A 20,092-nucleotide genomic window follows, 5' to 3' on the forward strand; every position below is an offset into this window, starting at 1 on the left:
GACTTGTGCTATAATGAGAATAATGCTCAAAATTATGTAAAAATAAGACAAGGGACAACAACCCTCTGGACGGGGGATGAGGCCAAGAAAATATTTAGCAGGGCAAGATCAACATGAACTATGTCCAGAAACACTTTGGCATGTTCCTCAGCTTTAGAAAATGACAAATAAGGCCATAAATGACATGTAAAGATAAAAAGGATTGCTCAAGTAATCATGTAGGGAAAGCATCTTGTAAAGTTCAATCTTGTGAATACATGAGTGTACTTACATAGACTTGTCTGCTCCGCACGTGGCCGTTGGGCATAATCAGGGAATAGTAGCCCACAGATGGCCCTCCAAGCTGCCTCTTTCCTGGCCCGGTTAGAATAGTTAGGATCCCGCTGGTCCCATATTTCAGGCCTTTCTTGGACCAGGATGAGGAGCATATCAACATTGATGATGTTTGCCATGCTGCTTGGAACTCTGTGGAGGCGAGCACCAGACTTTCGGGATGTCTCTGTGGCTTTTTGAGCTAATTAGCATGTCTGAGTTTCATGATTGAGGGCTTGGCTCAATTCCTTGCACCTGGCGATGTCTGGAGATGTCTGGCGTATTTTACGCAAGTCACACTGTTGGTCCGTGTGTAATCCGTATATTTCTCGCCCCCATAGACTTTCATTGGCGAATTTTTTGCGCAATACAGTGACAAACGCAGCATGCTGCGATTATCTACGGCCGTAGAAGGCCGTATAATACGGATCCGTAAAATACGGCAGATAGAAGCTTGGCCATAGAGATGCATTGCACCGTGTGCAATCCGTATTTTCTGCACCTCTTTTACGTCCGTAAAACTCGCTAGTGTGAGGCCGGCCTTATCCCACTTGCAATTGCACCAGGGCCAGTGGAAAGAGCTGGGCAAAGCGCCAGAATTGGTGCATCTATTAGATGCGCCTCTTCTGGGGTGGCTGTGGTCTGCTATTTTTAGACTGGGCTGGCCACTATCAATGGTCCCTTACCAGTGTGAGAATACTAACCCCCAGCTGTCTGCTTTAGCTTGGCTGGTTGTCAAAAATTAGGGGAAATCCATGCTTTTCTAAAATTATTTATTTAAATAATAAAAAAACTTTGAAGGACCACTCTATTCTTGCTAACTAACCATGATAAAGCAGACAGCTGAAGATGGCAGCCCACAGTTCTCAGTTTTGCCTGCTCTGGTCATTAAAAATAGAAGAGACCCCATGTCATTTTTAAAAAATATTTCTTTATCTATAGCACAGGCGCTGGCTGATGAATACTCCCATCAGCAGCGCTTGCTCTTGCTGCTCATAGATGTTTGGGCCCCCCATTCTGGGCTCTGGATTTGGGTTCTGGTATTGTTCTGGTATTAGAAATACTTTTTTCTACACATCTAATAATGTGTCATTCAGAATAAATGGCTTGTTAGGCAGGGTTTTCTGAAGGAATATACAAATGCTGATGGTTTGGAGGGCAAAGTGTACCTATCAGGTTGTCTTTAATTGTGTGCTCTTTGATGCTTTCACATGAGGCAGCCGTGCCTCTGTAGTATTGAAAGTGAAGTGAGGCTGAAGAAGTGGCCAAGATTACTACTTCAGTTGTGCTCCAGCGACCCTGGCTTTCCTCAAAGCAGTGCTTGCAAGCTCACCAGTAAAGAGCTTGTAAGCACTGCGCATGTTCTGCCACTGCTCCCTAGAGAAGAGCATTGTCCAGTTGCTTGACAATGAGATGTATATGGTAAAACACAAGAAAAGGTTTTTCCACAGATTCAAAGTTGCTTGCTTTAGCAAATACTATCCAAATATTCCAAATCTTACAATTTAAGATAACCTTTTAAAAATAATGAGAAAATTGAACATTCATATGAACATGGAGCCCATCTTAGTTCACTGTATATAACTAAACAAGAAACAAAGACATATAAGAGCAAAACATTATCTTTCTAAACTCAAGTTTGGTTATAACTATTGACATATTTTGTGCATTTTACCACACCTAAAATCCAGATTTCTCTGGACTGAGTAAAAGTCTGATGCTGAAATTAATTCTTGAAATGAAGATAGTTATTGATTCATCCATGCAGTAATAGAATTCCCTTTTGGTAAAGAAAGATGCAGTTGAGTTGACAGTATGATCTGCTGTTTATCTGTAGTATGAAAAAGCAATGTCATGTTTATATCCTCTGGGATAAGAAATGCCACAAAAAGGCAGATACCGTTTGTCAAAGCATAAACATTTTTTCCTTCTTTGGTTATATGGCTGTAAAAAATATTTTTGTGACATTCTATTCGAGTTTATATAAAATATTGATATATAAACAGTATTGCATACACATAGTACTTTGTACTTTGCAAACTGTTGCTTAACCCATGGTAAAATATTATGGAATCACCAAATGTGGCCAGTTTTTATTCTTCCTGTATTCCTGCTACTCAGGGCAAGAGGTTTTTTTTTCCATCAGAGGGTATGTTCAAACAACATCTTTTTCAAGTGGATTCTGCTCTGAAAACCACCTGAGGCCGGTTTCACACGTCAGTGGCTCCGGTACGTGAGGTGACAGTTTCCTCACGTACCGGAGCCACTGACACACGTAGACACATTCAAATCAATGCATCTGTGCCGATGTCATTGATTTTTTGCGGACCGTGTCTCTGTGTGCCAAACACGGAGACATGTCAGTGTTCGTGGGAGTGCACGGATTACACGGACCCATTAAAGTCAATGGGTCCCCACCCCCCTCCCACCCCCTGTGCGCCCGCCCGCTGTTCTTAAAATACTCACCCGGCTCCCTCGCTGGCTGGCGCTGCTTCCTGTCCTGGCCGCACCTTCTACTGTATGAGCGGTCACGTGGGGCCGCTCATTTACAGTGATGAATATGCGGCTCCACCCCTATGGGAGGTGGAGCCGCATATTCATGACTGTAATCGGCGGCCCCACGTGACCGCTCATACAGTAGAAGGTGTGGCCAGGACAGGAAGCAGCGCCAGTCAGCGAGGGAGCCGGGTGAGTGTTTTAAGAACAGCGGGCGGGCGCACAGGAGGTGGGAGGGGGGTGGGGACATGGACCTTTATTTTAAACACGAGAAACAAAGAAAAAAGGATTATTCATATCTTCTTTACAGCAAACGCTGCTGCAGAGAAGATATGAATCGCGGCTTCAGTACCAGATGCAGGGGACAGCGCTAAACTTTAGCGCTGTCTCCTGCACGGTGCGTGTGGTACCCAGTGGGCACACGGGTGGAACACGTGTGCCACACTGATGTGCCACAGAAACGCACGGGCACACGGACACGGATAATTCCGGAACCGATTTTTCCGGTACCGGAATTATCTGGACGTGTGGGACTGCCCTGAAAAAGCTCATCTTTTGAGCGACTTTTAACTACTTCAAGTTTTAAAAGATGCCAAGCAAATAAAAGAAGTGAGCTGATCATTCTTCAGGCAATTTCCGTTCTGAAGACTCTTTCAATTTTACAATACAAGTGAATGGGAATGCTTAAAAGACATCTGGGCTTCATTTTGAGTACTTTGCCAAAATTTTTGCTTAAAAATCTGATAGCGGTTTCTTATTGTTGAATCAAGTTAAAAAAAAAACAGAAAATGCTACAAAAAAGACTATAAAAATTCTAAAAGTAACGTCAGCATTCACAAATATTGAAAAAGCACCCAACAATGAAGAAAAAAAATTGCTTCAAACAAAACTTCAGGAAGCAAAACGCCAGCATTTGTTCCTGAAGAATTTGGTTTGCTTGCCCACCTGAAAAGATGTTATCTGAACATACCCTAAATGCTCCAGAGATATGGACCTTTTCAGTACTATTTTTATGATCTTTACCAATGGGGGTTTTGCTCACAGTGTAATAATATAGAGCAGCCGAAAGACATAACCCCAAATCAACATCCTCTTCTAAAGGTCATAAAAATTAGTATAAAAATTAGTATAAAAATACCCATATCTCTGAAACTGGTGTATTAAAAAAAATTAAGGAATAAGAGCATTCTCAGGGGAGCAGCAGTAATGAAATAATAATAAAATCTTGCCACTTTTCAACTCTTGACATTCCATCTTTAACTAGTTTATGACCTGGCAAGGAACATTTTCTAATTTTATCTTACATTTAAAGGTTATTTAAAGGTTATAAAAAATGTTCTTGTTAGGATATTAAAATAATTTTGTCTCTTTTTTCAGAATATATTTTTTCATAATTATATATACTTTTTTTATTGCTGACATAATGGGTAAATAAAAAGAAAAAAACTGAATACATTTCTATTTTTAACATTTTTTTTTTTACGAGCACAAAGAAAGAAAAACGTGATAAAATCAAGTTGAAAAAAAAAAATCAATAATTGCATTAAGTTTCACAAAGCCAAAATATTCAAACACAGTGCCAAAAATTAATCACTGTCTTCAGCATTAGAAGACGAAGGTAATATTGTAAAGAAATTTCATGCAGATAGTGCTGACATCTTCTGGTGAACCAAATACAAATGTTTTTGCGTCTTACAGCACAATGTTAAGAAAAAAATAGAACACATAGGTATTCTTGGAGAAAAAAACATATTTATGAAATTGGTAGTAACCTATGGACATAATATCGTATGCAGTCAACATGTTCTCTCCGTCTAGAGAGTAGATGAGGTTGAGGACATTTAACTCTTACCCGAACAGCTCAATACATTCTTTTTTATTGATGTCAATAATGGAAAGAATGGACTCGCTGTTAATGCACGGCAGTCACACAGAACAATCAGGGCACTACAAACTGCTGAGAAAAATCGCTTCCATTTACTGTTGCTAGGTGGGGATCAATTGATGTGCAGCTTTAGAGAAAATCCATCAGGTGGTCAGGAAAGCACAGTGGGTGGTTTAGCAGAGAAATTGCCCTTATTATACATATTATTACATATGTAAGGAGTTCCAATAATATTTCTATATTTTTATGGCAAAAAAAGAATATGGATCTTTCCTTGATTGACAGAAGTAACCACTTCAGGGTTTGGTGGTTTTTCTGAGAAGATGTGCTGGTTCAAGTTTTCAAAAATAATCAACCCTCGGAAATGTATTATTGACAGTTGACAGGATGAACTAGCAGAAATGTGAGTGGTCGTTGCAGCTTCTTTATCTTCAGCTTCTTAATAACACTTGATTTGCTCTCCTACCAAGAGATACACTACACAATATCACTGTAATTATGGGCACAGGCACCGCCAGTTATTTTTCCTAGCCATCTTTTCATGTACACTGTACTACCTTATTATTTTCCTGGTCTCGTATCTTTTGTATTAGTTAAGATGTAATGCTCGCAATGGCAGAAGGTGAAACAGTAATTAGTGATGAGCGAACATGCTCAGATAAGGTCTTAACCGAGCATGCTCAGGTGCTAACTGAGTGTCTTCGGCGTGCTTGAATACTATGTTCGAGACAGCATCTTGCGACTGTTAGGCCAGCGTCACACTAGCGAGTTTTACGGACATATGAGTGCAGAAAATATGTCCAGAAAATACGCATTGCACACGGGCCAATGATTCTCTATAGGGCAGCTCCTATCTGCCGTATATTACGCATCCGTAATATACGGCATGTTACGGGCGTAGGAAATCGCAGCATGCTGCGTTTGTCAGCGTATTGGGCAAAAAATACGCCAATGAAAGTCTATGGGGGCGAGAAAATTACGGATTACACATGGACCATGCGTGTGACTTGCGAGAAATATTCAGCGGTATTCTATGGAAAAGCCGGCAATTCAGCGCAGTGTACAGTAAAATCACACTGACAGAATAGAATAGAATAGGTAGAATAAATGTGTACACATAGTATAGGTATATATACGTATACATACATATATATATATATATATATCAGTGAGACACATATATATATATATATATATAAATATATATATATATTTATATTTAATTCAGCACTAGATGGCAGAAAAGCCGGTAATTCAATTGCCGGCTTTTCCTATCTCCTTCACAAACCCGACAGGATATGAGACATGGTTTACATACAGTAAACCATCTCATATCCCTTCTTTTATTACATATTCCTCTTTAGCAATGTAAGAAGTGTCTTTGTGTCAAATTTGGGGTCTCTAGCTATTAAATTAAAGAGTTAAATCCCGGAAAAAATTGGCGTGAGCTCCCGCGCAATTTTCTCTGCCAGAGTGGGAAAGCCAGTGACTGAGGGCAGATATTACTAGCCTAGAGAGGGAACATGGTGGTTATTGCACCCCCCTGGCTAAATACGTCTGCCCCCAGTCACCCCAGAAAAGGCACATCTGTAAGATGCGCCTATTCTGGCACTTGGCCTCTCTCTTCCCACTCCCCTGTAGCAGTGGGATATGGGGTAATGAAGATTAAATGAAGATTTTGTGTTAAATGTATTTTAAAAAGGCAATGTTTTATTTCCACATATAAGATTTTAGTATTAAAAATAAAAAATAAAAATCTTGCAATTTTCACACTGGCCATTGAGGCTTTTTTCTTAGACTCATAATTTTATTTTAGGAAACAGCCCATGTACAGAACCTCAATAGTGAGATCTCAAGCCTAAATTTTGTATTGAAGAATCTATTGAGCGTGTACAAAGGTCTTTGTGAAAGGAGGAGCAGGTCAGGTGTAAAATCAACTATTGTTACTGGTGGATCCTGTATTGTCAGCTGTGTATGGAAAAGTTACCTGTCCTGACTGTATTGATAAGAAACCTCCTTTAAAACCTCCTTGAGAGAACAAGAAGTAAAGTCTAAAAAGCCACAGTGACCAGTCTGAAATGATTAGCATTTGAAATGATTTTTATGAAAATCACAATATGAAAAAAAAAATTGGCAATTTTTTTTTTTAAAAAAAGCACAAATGTTCGAAAGGGTAACACTTCTCCTTGTGGAGAGTATCAAGCCAGTGTAAGAATTATTATAGGCCATGCAATTGTTCACTGGTAAATTAAATATGCAAATAGCCTCTTCAGAGAGGAAGAGGACTTGAACTCTAGTGCCACCTATAGGACGCAGAAATCCTAAGAAATCACTATTGTCCCTCTAACCCCTTAACGACATGCGCCGTACTAGTACTACGCATATCGTGTCTCCCCCTATGATGTGGGCTCAGGCGGTAAGCCCGCATCAAAGTCGTGACATGTCAGCTGTTTTGAGCAGCTGACATGTGCGCGCAATAGCGGCGGGTGAAATTGCGATTCACCCGCCGCTATTAACCTGTTAAATGCCACTGTCAAACGCTGACAGCGGCATTTAACTACCGCTTCCGGCCGCGCGGCCGGAAATGAGCGCATCACCGACCCCTTTCACATGATCGGGGGTCGGCGATGTGTCAGGATAGTAACCATAGAGGTCCTTGACACCTCTATGGTTACTGATACCGGCCTGCTGTGAGCGCCACCCTGTGGTCGGCGCTCATAGCAAGCCTGCATTTCAGCTACATAGCAGCGATCTGATGATCGCTGCTATGTAGCAGAGCCGATCCATTGGTGACAGCTTCTAGCCTCCCATGGAGGTTATTGAAGCATGGCACAAGCTAAAAAAAAGTTTTTAAAAATATGACAAAAATAAAAAAAATAAAAGTTTAAATCACCCCCCTTTCGCCCCATCCTAAATAAAACAATAAAAAAAATAAAATCTACACATATTTGGTTTCACCGCGATCAGAATCGCCCGATCTATCAATAAAAAAAGCATTAACCTGATCGCTAAACAGCATAGCAAGAAAAAAATTTGAAACGCCAGAATTATGTTTTTTTTGGTCGCCGCGACATTGCACTAAAATGCAATAACGGACGATCAAAAGAACGTATTTGCACAAAAGTGGTGTTATTAAAAAGGTCAGCTCGGCCCGCAAAAAATAAGCCCTCACCCGATGACAGATTATGAAAAATAGAGACGCTACGGGTATCGGAAAATGGCATTTTTTTTGTTGTTTTTTTTAGCAAAGTTTTGAATTTTTTTCACCACTTAGATAAAAACTAACCCAGACATGGTTGGTGTCTATGAACTCGTAATGACTTGGAGAATCATAATATCAGGTCAGTTTTAGCATGTAGGGAAGCTAGAAAAAAGCCAACCAAAAAACAAGTGTGGGATTGCACTTTTTTTGCAATTTCACCACACTTGGAATTTTTTTCCTGTTTTCTAGTACAAGACATGGTAAAACCAATGATGTCGTTCAAATGTACAACTCGTCCCGCAAAAAATAAGCCCTCACATGACCATATTAACGGAAAAATAAAAAAGTTATGGCTCTGGGTAGGAGGGGAGCGAAAAACTAAAACGCAAAAATGAAAAAGGGCCGCGGCGGGAAGAGGTTTTGTGCCTTGCCACATAGCTTAGTATAAGAAACCAAATCAGATGCTGCATTGGCAGACATGAGTTTTGGGGGTGCATGACCCTCGTTAGTGTAAATGAGGAGGTCTCATCTGGCAGTGGGATAGACCTCCAATAGGAGATCTATAGGGTAACGTTATGCAGAGTACCAAGTTGGCATAAAGCCATGCTCCTCTGAAATGTAAAGAGGTTGTATACTTTCAGGAAAATTGGTCCCAAGCTGTATAAAATACCTAAAATAACAAGCTCATCAGCTACTCATCCTCCCTGGGTCCAACCCTGGCTCCCTGGCACTACTCTGGTCCTGATGTTCTGGCAGCTGAGGTGATGCCATGTCAACAGTGCGTGTTACCACTTTAGCCACTCACTGAGCTCAGTGAATGTGCTGAGGATGACGGTTTGTGTACACCAACAGCTCAGCTCAGTAATTTGGTCATGAACCAGAGTTACAGCCATTTTTCCAAAGAGTCTCAGGACCTTTTTTTCAACACAACATTGCCAGGCAGCAGCCTACATGGCCTAAACCTGCTACTATAGTATGCAGAGATTCCCGACTTCTCTCCCCTCACACACATTTGGGATGCCATTGGTCTCCAATTGCAAAGGGAGCTATTAGCATTGGATCTTATTTATTTGCAAGCCCAGGTACATTCAGCATGGTAGGACATTTTCCATACAATCAAAATATAACCGCATTGATAGCATGCCAAGGTGTCCAACTGCATGTATTTCTGCACATCGCGTTCATACTCCATTCTGAATAAATCAAGATGTTTTAAAAATTTTGTTTACATTTTTTCCTCATTTGCATATTCATAACAAGTCTATCTAGTGATTTTTAACAGACCTATGACTTTTCCTGCTTGGCATTGCAATGTCAATGTTGAGACGTGTAGAAAAAAAACAATCTATTTAATATCACTGTGATTGTACGGATCTGCAGAATCATGTTTCAAGTACATTTTTGCTGCACAATGATCAATGTAAAAATGACATCCAGAAAGCATTTACTCTCATTTGGAATTTGTTTCCCATCTTAAAATAACTTATATGATAACATGAATGATCCTGCAAAAAGCAGGCCCTCATAAAGCTACCGCAGTCGACAGAAAAATAAAAAAAGGCTATGGCTAAGAGAAGAGGAAAATAATGAAAATGCAAAGAAGAAAATTGGGTGCATCCTTAAAGGGTTAAAAAAATCTCATTAGAATAATTTCTCTTTTGCTTAATATCCTGACCTATGGGGAATCTGCGAGTGAGAAGGATAAATTTTGCTGGGACTAGAAACTTGGGGTCTGTTGTCTATGCTAGTTTTAGACAATGATGTCCATTGTTTTACTTTATAATGGAAGCAATAATTTAATACACGTCAGGAGGGTTCACTAACGATGTCAGCTACAATTAAGAATAATGATAATGACTCTGAAGATGTGATTATTCCTTGTATGTCATTATGGTCTATTGATTGACATTATGTGGTGAGGCAGAGATAAATCTATGCCTTCACAAACCAAGTAAGAATATTCAGTGCTGCAGTTAAGTGTTTATGTTGCCCTTATTTTATGAACTAGATTAAAATGAAGTTTTTATCAACTTTCTTCTTTACAGTCCTATTATTTAAATTATGCAAGAGATGAAGACATCGGGAACTCTAGCACCATCTATTGAAAATAACATCCCAAAAGCCTCACTCAACCCCCTTACCAGATCTACAGTTGTGCTCAAAAGTTTACATACCCCGGCAGAATTTTTCCTTTCTTGGCCTTTTTTCAGAGAATATGAATGATAACACCAAAACATTTTCTCCCCTCATAGTTAGTGGTTGGGTGAAGCCACTTATTGTCAAACTATTGTATTTTCTCTTTTTAAATCATAATGACAACCCAAAACATCCAATGACCCAGTGGGTCTATATGTTATTGTGTGTTGGTGGTTGCCACACTGTTTTACCATCAACCTTTGTTGTCTGAGTAGTATTCTGCCCAAAGGGATAGAGAGCAGGCATTCAGTGGTATAAGCCCTGGTCCATGCAGTCTTTCTAAGGACAGCGGACTAGAGCACCCATTAACACTGTATCTCTACACCTTGACTCCACTCTGTCCTTCAAACCATACATCCAAGGCCTTACCAACTCCTGCCTCTCTGATAGAAATAAGCGTACCTTTCAAGGTTTGATTCGGTTCGGCGAATGACCCGATGTTCACCAAACACACGCGAACCCCATTTAATTCAATGGGAGGCAAAACCAAAGGTATACAAAACACCTTTGGGGGGCCAAAAAAGCTGAAAAAACAGCTCAAATTAGAAGGCAGGCACAAGAAAAAGTTGCATAAATTGACTCAGAGTACAAATAATTGGACTTGGACCAACATTTCTGGCTTAAACATTGATCAGTAACAGGTGGATGAATGGCAGGTGTAGACCTGGTGCTCTGAGAACCCTGCCAAATTCAGACAACTCACATGAAGGAGAACCAACTGGAGTCCAAACATGTGGGTTGGTGCCTGCACCACAGTATAAGCCCAAAAGATTTTGATTATGAAATGTGGCCTGGTACCTGCACCAGAGTATTAGGCCAAATGATTTTGATTATGAAATATGGCCTGGTGCCAACACCACAGTATTAGCACAAAGGATTTATATTCTGAAATGTGGCCTGGTGCCTACACCACACTAATCCAAGAAGTGTTGTTTCTCCTTGCGGAGAGTGTCATGTTAAGCATGTCGAGGTGAGGAGACTTAAAGCCACAATGCTCCTCTGGGAAATATGCAAATTGTCTCTTCAGAGAGGGAGAGGACTAGAACTGTAGTGCCACCTATTGGAAGTAACAACCCTAACAGTCAATGTCGACCCTTTAGCGTGCCTTGTCACATGACTTAGGATAACAGCCAAACCAGATCTCAATTTGCAGACACTGTGTTTTGGGGTACTGCCCCTCGTCAGTGGAAAGTGGAGATCTGGTTTGGCTGATTGAGATCATGCCCTCATGATCCCGACTTCTGCAATATCTTCCTTTGTGGCCTCTCAACTAACACTAAAGTAGAAAAAATGAAAATAGGAGGGCACCATCGAGAAGTTTGAAGGGATCAACCTGTAACATGTCAACAATCAATAGGCATAATTAGAAAGAAAAGAAACATGCTAGCGAACAGCAACCACCAATAAAAAATTACTAAATTTATTAGAGTATAAATCGGTAAACAAAAGCCAAAAAAGGAAGACTAAAAACAATCAAAATAGACACTTGAAAAACACACCCTTGAATAGGATACAACCATGCAGACAAAAAATGCACCAATAAATTACATGTAGAAAAATATTAATAACATGCAATACCATAAATGAACAATATCATATAAATTGCTCTGGCCACTCTAAAGAAGAAGCAGCTGCCTTGTAACAACAATCAGGTAAGGAAAATGGTACACAACGATCAGTGGGACAAAAAGTGTAAAAAATTAATATATATCAATGATATGAAAAGTCACTTTAACTTGAAAGCAAACAATTCCAAAGATCTAATAATAAAAGGCAAGTAAAGGTAGCTGCTGTCTAATATCAAAGTTGGGTATACCTAACTAATATAAATGCAATACATGTTTCTGATATCGTAGACCTTGGTTCTGTGCCTTAAAGGGTTGTATTACATACCCTTTACATTAAGAAAAAAATCCTTGGTTTTTGTATTTGGTGGTATAAATAATGTCTGTCTCCACATTTTTTGTTTAACAAAATTGGTGATAAAATACAGTTTGACCTTTTTAACAGCGGTTGGAGCACTTTATATGATATTGTTCATTTGTAGTATTGCACGTTATTAATATTTTTCTATATGTAATTTGCATTTTTATCTGTAGGGCTGTACTCCATTCAAGGTTGTGTTTTTCAAGAGTCTATTTTAATTGTTTTTAGTTTTCCTTTTTTGGCTTTAGTGTACTCTAATAAATTTTGTAATTTTTATTGGTGGTCCATGTTCGCGAGCATGTTTCTTTTCTTTCAAAATTAGCCCTCAACTAACACTCTCACAACCCTCTTGTCTGTTATTAATGCCACTGCCTGATTGCTCCATCTATTCTCTCACTAGTCACTACTTCTCTGCCTCTGACAGCCCTTTCCCTGGATTCAAAATTCCCAGCAAATCCAGTTTAAATGACTAAAAATGACTTACAAGGCCATCCAAAATCTCCACCATGCAGCTCCAAACTAATGTGCAGATACCTCCTCACAAGATTCCCTTCCTTCCTCCACACTCATACATAACTCACCCAACCGTCTCCAAAATTGTTCCCAAGCATGCTCCATCCTCTGGAATTCAGTGCATTCCCATGTCTGATCGCCTTCCAGAATTGAAACCTTCATTTGCAACTGTAAAACTAATCTCATCAAGAAAGCCAACAGTCTGTAATTCATTTCTAATTCATTTCCTCCAGACCTGCTCCAACTCTCTCACCTACTGTCTCCTTTCCAAACATCCTGTAAATTGTAAGCTCATCGTGGTGGAGTCCTTTCCACCTTTTTACTAGAGATGAACGAATTTGTTTGGAAAATGTTTGTCAATCTCAAATTTGGCACAAATGTTGCACATTCGGATTCATGTTCAGATTTCAGAGCAATTTTCCTAAAAATCAGTAAAGTTTGGCCAAAGTTCGGTAAATCATTAATTTTTGCACTAAGGGCTCTTTCAGATGTCAGCGTTTCAGGTAGCATCATGGGCCGCACAATTTCCTGCACACATGCACACTGATGGCGCATGGATGACACCCATGTGTCATCAGTGTGACACATATCGGCGCCTGGGAATCAGCGGTACTGTTTGCACTGTTCCCCATTGCTGGGTGCTGAAGACAGCTGAAATCACTGTCTCCCGCATACACTGTGATCAGTGCTTGGAGTATTCATCAGCCTCCGCTTGCGCTGTAAATAAATAAATATAAAAAAAAGACGTGGGGTTCCTCAGTATTTTTGATAACCAGCCAGGCAAAACTGACATCTGTGTGCTGCAATCCTCAGACATCAGCATTAGCCAGGTTGTCTTTCATGAATAGAGGGGTCCCCATGCCTTATTTTATTTTTCAATTATTTAAATAAATAATTACAAAAAATGGCATGGGGTCTCCCCCATTTTAGACAACCAGCCAAGCTAAAGCATAGAGCTGGGGGGCTGGTATTCTCCTCAATTGCCCTGTGGCGTTGGCAACTGGGTTAATAGCTGGGGGTTGATGTCACCTTTGTTATGTCAGGTGACATCAAGCCCAGAGGTTAGTAATGGAGAGGTGTCTATAAGACTCCCCCATTACTAACCCCATAGAGATATTGTATAGAAAAAAACACACCCAGAATAAAGTCCCTTAATTGAAAGAATGACACAGACTCCTTTAATGAAGCCAATGTCTCCTGTAACAGAATTAAAATAATAAACAAGGCTGTGTTGTTGCATGATGCAACTATATAGCCTGCCATCCAGCAGGGACTCTGAGCAGCATGTTAAAATCATTACTAGCCTCTGGGCTTGATGTCACCGGACAATACAAAGGTGACCTCAACCCCACAAATATGAACCGCACTTGTCTCCGCCACAGGGCAAGTGGGAAGGGCCTGGCAAAGCGCCAGAATTGGCACATCTAATAGATGAGCCATTTCTGAATGGCTGTAGACTGCTATTTTTAGACTGGGGGCAATATCCATGGCCACTTACCAGCCTGAGAATACCAACCAATAGCTGTCAGCTTTAGCTTGCCTGGTTTTCAAAAATGGGGCTGACCACACACCGTTTTTTTATTATTTATTTAGCCCTTATCCGGCTGAATAGGTACAATTGTAACTATTCCGTTTTAAAATTGCAATAACTTTTTTTTGAAAAGACGTAGAGGGCTGAAATTTCGTGACATCTCTACATTTTTGGTCCAGAATATATTGGCCAAATTTCAATAAAATATCTCCATCCGCTTCCGAGATAAGGGGTCGAGATCTTTTTGCATCCATAACAAGCTGCATAGGTACAAATGTACCTCATATATTTTGAATGAAGATAATGCAAGGGAAAAAGCATAATTTTTTTTTAATGATAATGCTATTTAACTATTATAAACAAGTAAAAAACTGTTCATTTACATTATAAAAGAAAATGTAAGAAACTTTTTTTTATTGATTTTCTTTGCAAGTAATGCATGTTGGCTTTGCTACAGAGTGTTCATCGCAAATGGGTTTCACACAAACCACACAAGACTTTCTAGTCTTGCGTTGTTTTCGCCTCAGGTCTCTGCAGACATAGCAACTACCAACAACAGGGGAGGGTCCACGACTACCATGAGGTATTTTGGGGCCAGCTGCTGGCTGCGATGCTACCACAATGCATCGTCCAAGCACCATTTCTACTGCACCTCGAAGAAAATGGTTTCTCATTATCATTTTGTTTGTACTACGATCTTCAATTGCAATCATACACAGCTGATTTGCGAGATCTTTCAGGAACTTTCTTCGTTGATCCTTTGCCCTGAAGCTTGGATTGTGTTCTCTGTAGATGATGTAGGATGCTAACCCACTGACATCAATCATATTGTAGAAAAATGCCAAAGTCCAACGTGATGTTCGTCGTTTCACAGTGTACTCTCCCAACATTTTATCCATAACATCAACGCCACCTTTTGTTATGTTGTAGTATTTTATTATCTCTGGCTTGGCTGCTAGTGTCTCTTCAACTTCTCCCGTCATGTGCATAGATGATAGAAGCACGACTGATTTGTTCTTCTTTGGTACATATGAACAGACTGTTGCATCATGATTGTAGGCAAAATTTGTCGAGTATACAGGCCTTTCTTCGGCAGGCTGCATGTTGTTAGGTAGGAACCTTTTGTTTTTTCTCACTGTACCAACTAGTGTCATGTTCCAGGAGTTCAATACCTTAGCTAGTTCCATGGTTGTAAAGAAGTTATCGGTGGTGACATTTCTTCCAGAGCCTTTATACGAGCTCACTAGGTCCAATACTGTTCGTTCTCCAATGTTTACTTGTCGAGGACCATCAGTTGGTTTCCCAGTGTAGAGCTGACCTTGTAAAGGGTAGGCATTTGATGAGTCACAAGCCCAGAAAATCTTTATGCCATATTTAGCTGGTTTTGAAGGTATATACTGGGTAAATTTAGTATGACCTCTAAATGGAAATAATTGCTCGTCGACGGTGATACAATGATATGGCTTGTAGGCTCTCTCCAGATTACTGTTCAGCATTGTCCAGATGTCCCATATTGGTGCAGCTTTATCTGTTTGCACACGTTCTGCACGTGTATTTTCGTTGTCAAACCTGATAAATCTGAGTATCATCTTGAAGCGGTCACGAGACATGGCTGCACGTATAAGAGGCAGAGCAGCAACATTCCACATTTCCTCCAGATTCTCTTTGTTGGCTCTGTGCACACCAGCAGCAATCAGTATGCCCAAAAATGCATGAAGTTCAGTTTCAGTAAATTGCTTGAATGTTTTTTGTGGTGGCCGTTTGGAAGAATCAGGAAAACGTTGTACCAGTTCGTTGTTGTAAGCATCACAAACTCTCTTGGCCTTTCGATTCGTTTCCCGTAATATGATGTCACACATCTCGGGAGTCATGATGGACTTGAATAGCTCTTTTGCTGTATATAGGTTGCTGATTGCTGCAGGGCCACCTCTTTGTCGTAGGACATTACGAGATTTTGTTTGTGCATTTGGCAGTGGATTACTGCACCATTGAGTTTCATCCTTAGCAGTCCAAATGTCGCCTGCACTTTGAGGCACAGAATCATCCTCAACACTTTCGTCTGATTCGTATTCATTTTCATGCTCTATGACCATTTCTTGTTCAATGTCTGAATCTTCTTCAGTAACATCCACTTGTGGTACATAGTTTTCATCATCAGATGGAACATATGGTTCATCCTCATGCTCAGAATCAGATTCTTCTAGCATTCGCATTATTTCGTCAGACGTAAATCTGTAAATATGAAAAAATGTAAAATAAATAATTTTCCGAAATACTACATTATTGGCTTTTCACAAAATTATACTAACCTGCAAACACGTTTTCTTGGATTATGGCGGAAACTAGATCCAGCATTACTATCACTCATGATGACTTGCTAGATGAATTTTGGCTTCGTATTTTGTGCTGAATATAAATAAAACATCGTAAAACAATTTGTAGATACTAATTATTATCCATTTTTCGTATAAAAATTATACCTATAGTGATAAGTTTCATACAAAATATATGTAAGCCAAGTCCAGGCTGAAAGACAATTTGACTGTTCTGTCCCCACATAATGAGAATAAAGGTATAACTGGCTGTTAGATGCTGTGAGACTTTCCTACCTTCGTTTCCAAGAAATTGAAGACTTCACAAGCCTAGAAATGTGTGCTCACAGCAATGAGATGAACAGCAAAATGGCTAATGAGAGGAGGGAGGCAGGAAGACAAGTAGAAGCCACTCCCAGTTTGAATTAACTTAATTGACAGCAACATAAGTGACCAGTAACAACACTGAACAATAGATATCAGCATAACATTTGTAGCTGAATGAACTTTAGTTTCTGAAACCAAGTAAAGTCTTCCCACAGTGGAGGTATATGTGAAGGTACAATTGTACCTATGCAGCCTGTTAAGGTTGTAAAATTATGCAGCCTGACAAGGGTTAAATAATAAAAAAAAACAGCTTGTGGATCGCTCTTTTCTTGATATGCATTGCTAACGCTGACAGTTGAGAGTTGTAGCCCGCAGCAGTCAGTTTTGCCTGTCTGGTTATAAAAAAATACAGGGGAACCCATATCAATTGTTTTTTTAATTCTTTATTATAGTGCAATTGATGGATGAATTGATGCCACTTTTCCTGGTGTCTGCTCCTGATTTGAGCTGTTTTGGCAGCTTTTGGGCACCCCTGAAGGTGCTGTTTATTCATTTGGCTTTGCCTCCCATTAAATTCAATGATGTTTGGCTATTTGTTCACTGAACATCAAGAAATTTGGCGAACTTAGCAGAACCAAACCTTAAAATATTCGGTCATCTGTACTCTTTACAAGTCTGTTAATTTTACTGTACTTGTATATTATACAATCATGGCTGAAAGTGTTGGCACCCTTGAAAATGTTCCTGAAAATGATTTATATCTCTGAGAAAATTATTGCAATAACACATTTTTTATACACATTTATTTATATTTATTTCCTTTGTGTGTACAAATTCGACATCATTTCACACAAAACCTTATGTTCTTGACAAAATTATTGGCATGGCACACTCACTTAATATTTGGTTGCACCCCCTTTGGAATAAATAACTGCAATCAATCACTTCCTATAACCACCAACAAGCTTCTTACACCTCTCAACAGGAATTTTGGACCACTCTTTTTTTGCAAGCTGCTCCAGGTCTTTGTAAAAAGCAAATCAAGGCAGCAAAGATTGAGACAGAGAAACTCATTGTTAGGAGTCGAGTTTCCTCTGCTGCACAGGGGGAATCTCGATCCGTGTCTGCTGCGGTCTCCCATTTGGCATCGGCCGCAGTGGGGTCTGCTCAGCGGAGGCGTCTCTCCCAGCGTCTCGCTGGGACTGATTCTGTGCAAAGGGTTACTGCTGCCTTTTCTGGCTCTCCTGTTGTACCCTGCACTGATCTGCGGCGAGCGGGCTTCTCTGGGACTAAGTCCTTATTTGCACACACTGAGCATGCCCAGGGCAAGATCTCCCGTTGGAGATTGAGGGTCACATGCTCAGGTACTGCAGCATGTCCCATTGGTCCTCCAGGAAGGTCCTGGAAGGGCAAAACTGCGGTAGCAGCTTCCTGTGCTGCAACTATATAAGCTGCGCATGACCGCACGGCCATGCGCTAGTATTGTCTTGAAAATATATGTGTGTGTGTAGATGGATGTATGTTGAAGGATGAAAGCTCCTAAGTATCCCTCCCTAGTGTTGTTGTCTGTTTGCGGATGATGGTAGCTATCTAGTGCCCGACTAGCCATCAGCACGAAACACACATAACAGCGTCTAGTTGCTGTGACCGCCTGTACGGCGCCGTGTGCTTTCCTTACCCAAGCCTGGGTGGTTAGCGGCGTCCGTTTGTGCGGCACCGCACGCACACTCGTGCCTTTTTATATTATTGTTTCTGTCTCTCTGACACCCCAGTTGTGGTGTCGAGTGCATGAGGTCTTTGAACCCAAATCCTGTGTCTTGGGATTGTGTTCTGAGACTTCTTGCTTGCGCTCTATGTGCGGTACCGCGGCCCTGTGACGCAACAGGGTTCGCTTCCTTCACACAGGGTGAAGTTAACCCATGTGTGTATACTTATTGTACCGCCATATCGTGTGTCTCTACTAGCAGCAGGGTTTTCACCTGCACAGTGGACCTCGGACTGCGAACGCACCTAATACCATAACATCTGATTCTTGGTGCGTTCCGCCAGTCCCTAACAGAATACTAGTGCCAAGGTCTGGCTAGTCATGACAGACGATCAGCGTTCACAGCGGTACATCCAGCAGCTGGAGGGTAGGTTGGCGGCTCTAGAGTGTGCAACCTCAGCTGTGGACGTTACTGCTGTCGCTGTTCAGGCTGCAAGTGCAGTTGCAGCCAGTTTGTCCGCTGCCACCCCTGCTCCGACCTTATCCCGTCTCCCGCTTCCAGACAAGTTTGCTGGTGACAGTAAGCTATGTCGGGGATTCGTGAGCCAGTGCTCCATACATCTCGAGCTGCTGGCTGCACGTTTTCCTACGGAACGGGCGAGGGTGGGATTCATTTTGTCTCTTTTGTCGGGCAGGGCGTTGGAGTGGGCAACGCCGCTTTGGGAACGTGGTGATCGTGTGGTACAGAGTGCTCCTATCTTCCTGGACGCTCTGAGACAGGTCTTTTTGGGACCCCGTGTCACACACGATACCGCGCTCCAATTGTTGGCAATTACTCAGGCTTCGTCCATGGTCAGCCAGTTCGCCATCCTATTCCGGACTCTAGCTTCTGAGCTGGAATGGCCGGATAAAGTCCTTATTCCGGTGTTCTGGAGAGGACTGGCAGATCATGTAAAGGACGCCTTGGCCACCAGGGAGATTCCCGCCACACTGGAGGAGCTTATTACTATAGCTACCCGCATCGATCTCTGTTTTAACGAGCGGAGGTTGGAGCGGACCCAGTGTAGGCAAAGGTTTCGGCTGGCTCCCACCTTTGCCAAACCTCTAGAATCTCCTGTTATGGCGTTCGACTCCCATGAGGCCATGGAGGTTTCTCGAGCGGGACCTAGGTCTCAGACCGCTCGAGTACCTGTGGTGTGTAAAAATTGCCAGCAACCGGGACATTACGCTAATAAATGTCCACGGCGGTCGGGAAAACGATCGCGTCTAGTGACCATTGGAGGAGGTTCACTGGACACAGCGGCATTTTCCTCCAAATTGTCCTTCAAAGGGACAATCCTGTTAGGCACATCCACTCTTACAGTAGAGCTTTGTGTGGATTCAGGAGCAGAAGGAAATTTTATGTCCTCTGCTTTTGCTCTGCTCCACGCAGTACCTCTGGTTATGCTTGCCAAACCAGTAACCGTTAGAGTGGTGAATGGGTCGACACTTCCGTTACAGATCACACATCAGACTGTCCCTTTCACGTTAGCCATGTCCCCATCCCACCAGGAGATTATTTCCCTTCTTGTCCTTCCCGAGGGAATGGATGAGATTCTGCTGGGAATGCCCTGGCTCCGTTTCCACTCCCCAAATATTGAGTGGACCTCTGGGAGGATATTGGGTTGGAGTGAATCCTGTAAGGGCA

General features: G+C 41.3%; 1 protein-coding gene across 1 annotated transcript in view; it reads left to right on the forward strand.

The window, feature by feature from the left end:
• Positions 1 to 20,092, forward strand: part of ITGBL1 (integrin subunit beta like 1) — an 829,798-nt gene that overhangs the window by 619,044 nt on the left and 190,662 nt on the right. The window lies entirely within an intron of this gene.

Source organism: Ranitomeya imitator, chromosome 3 (assembly GCF_032444005.1).
Source record: "Ranitomeya imitator isolate aRanImi1 chromosome 3, aRanImi1.pri, whole genome shotgun sequence".
Classification (NCBI taxonomy): Eukaryota; Metazoa; Chordata; class Amphibia; order Anura; family Dendrobatidae; genus Ranitomeya; species Ranitomeya imitator.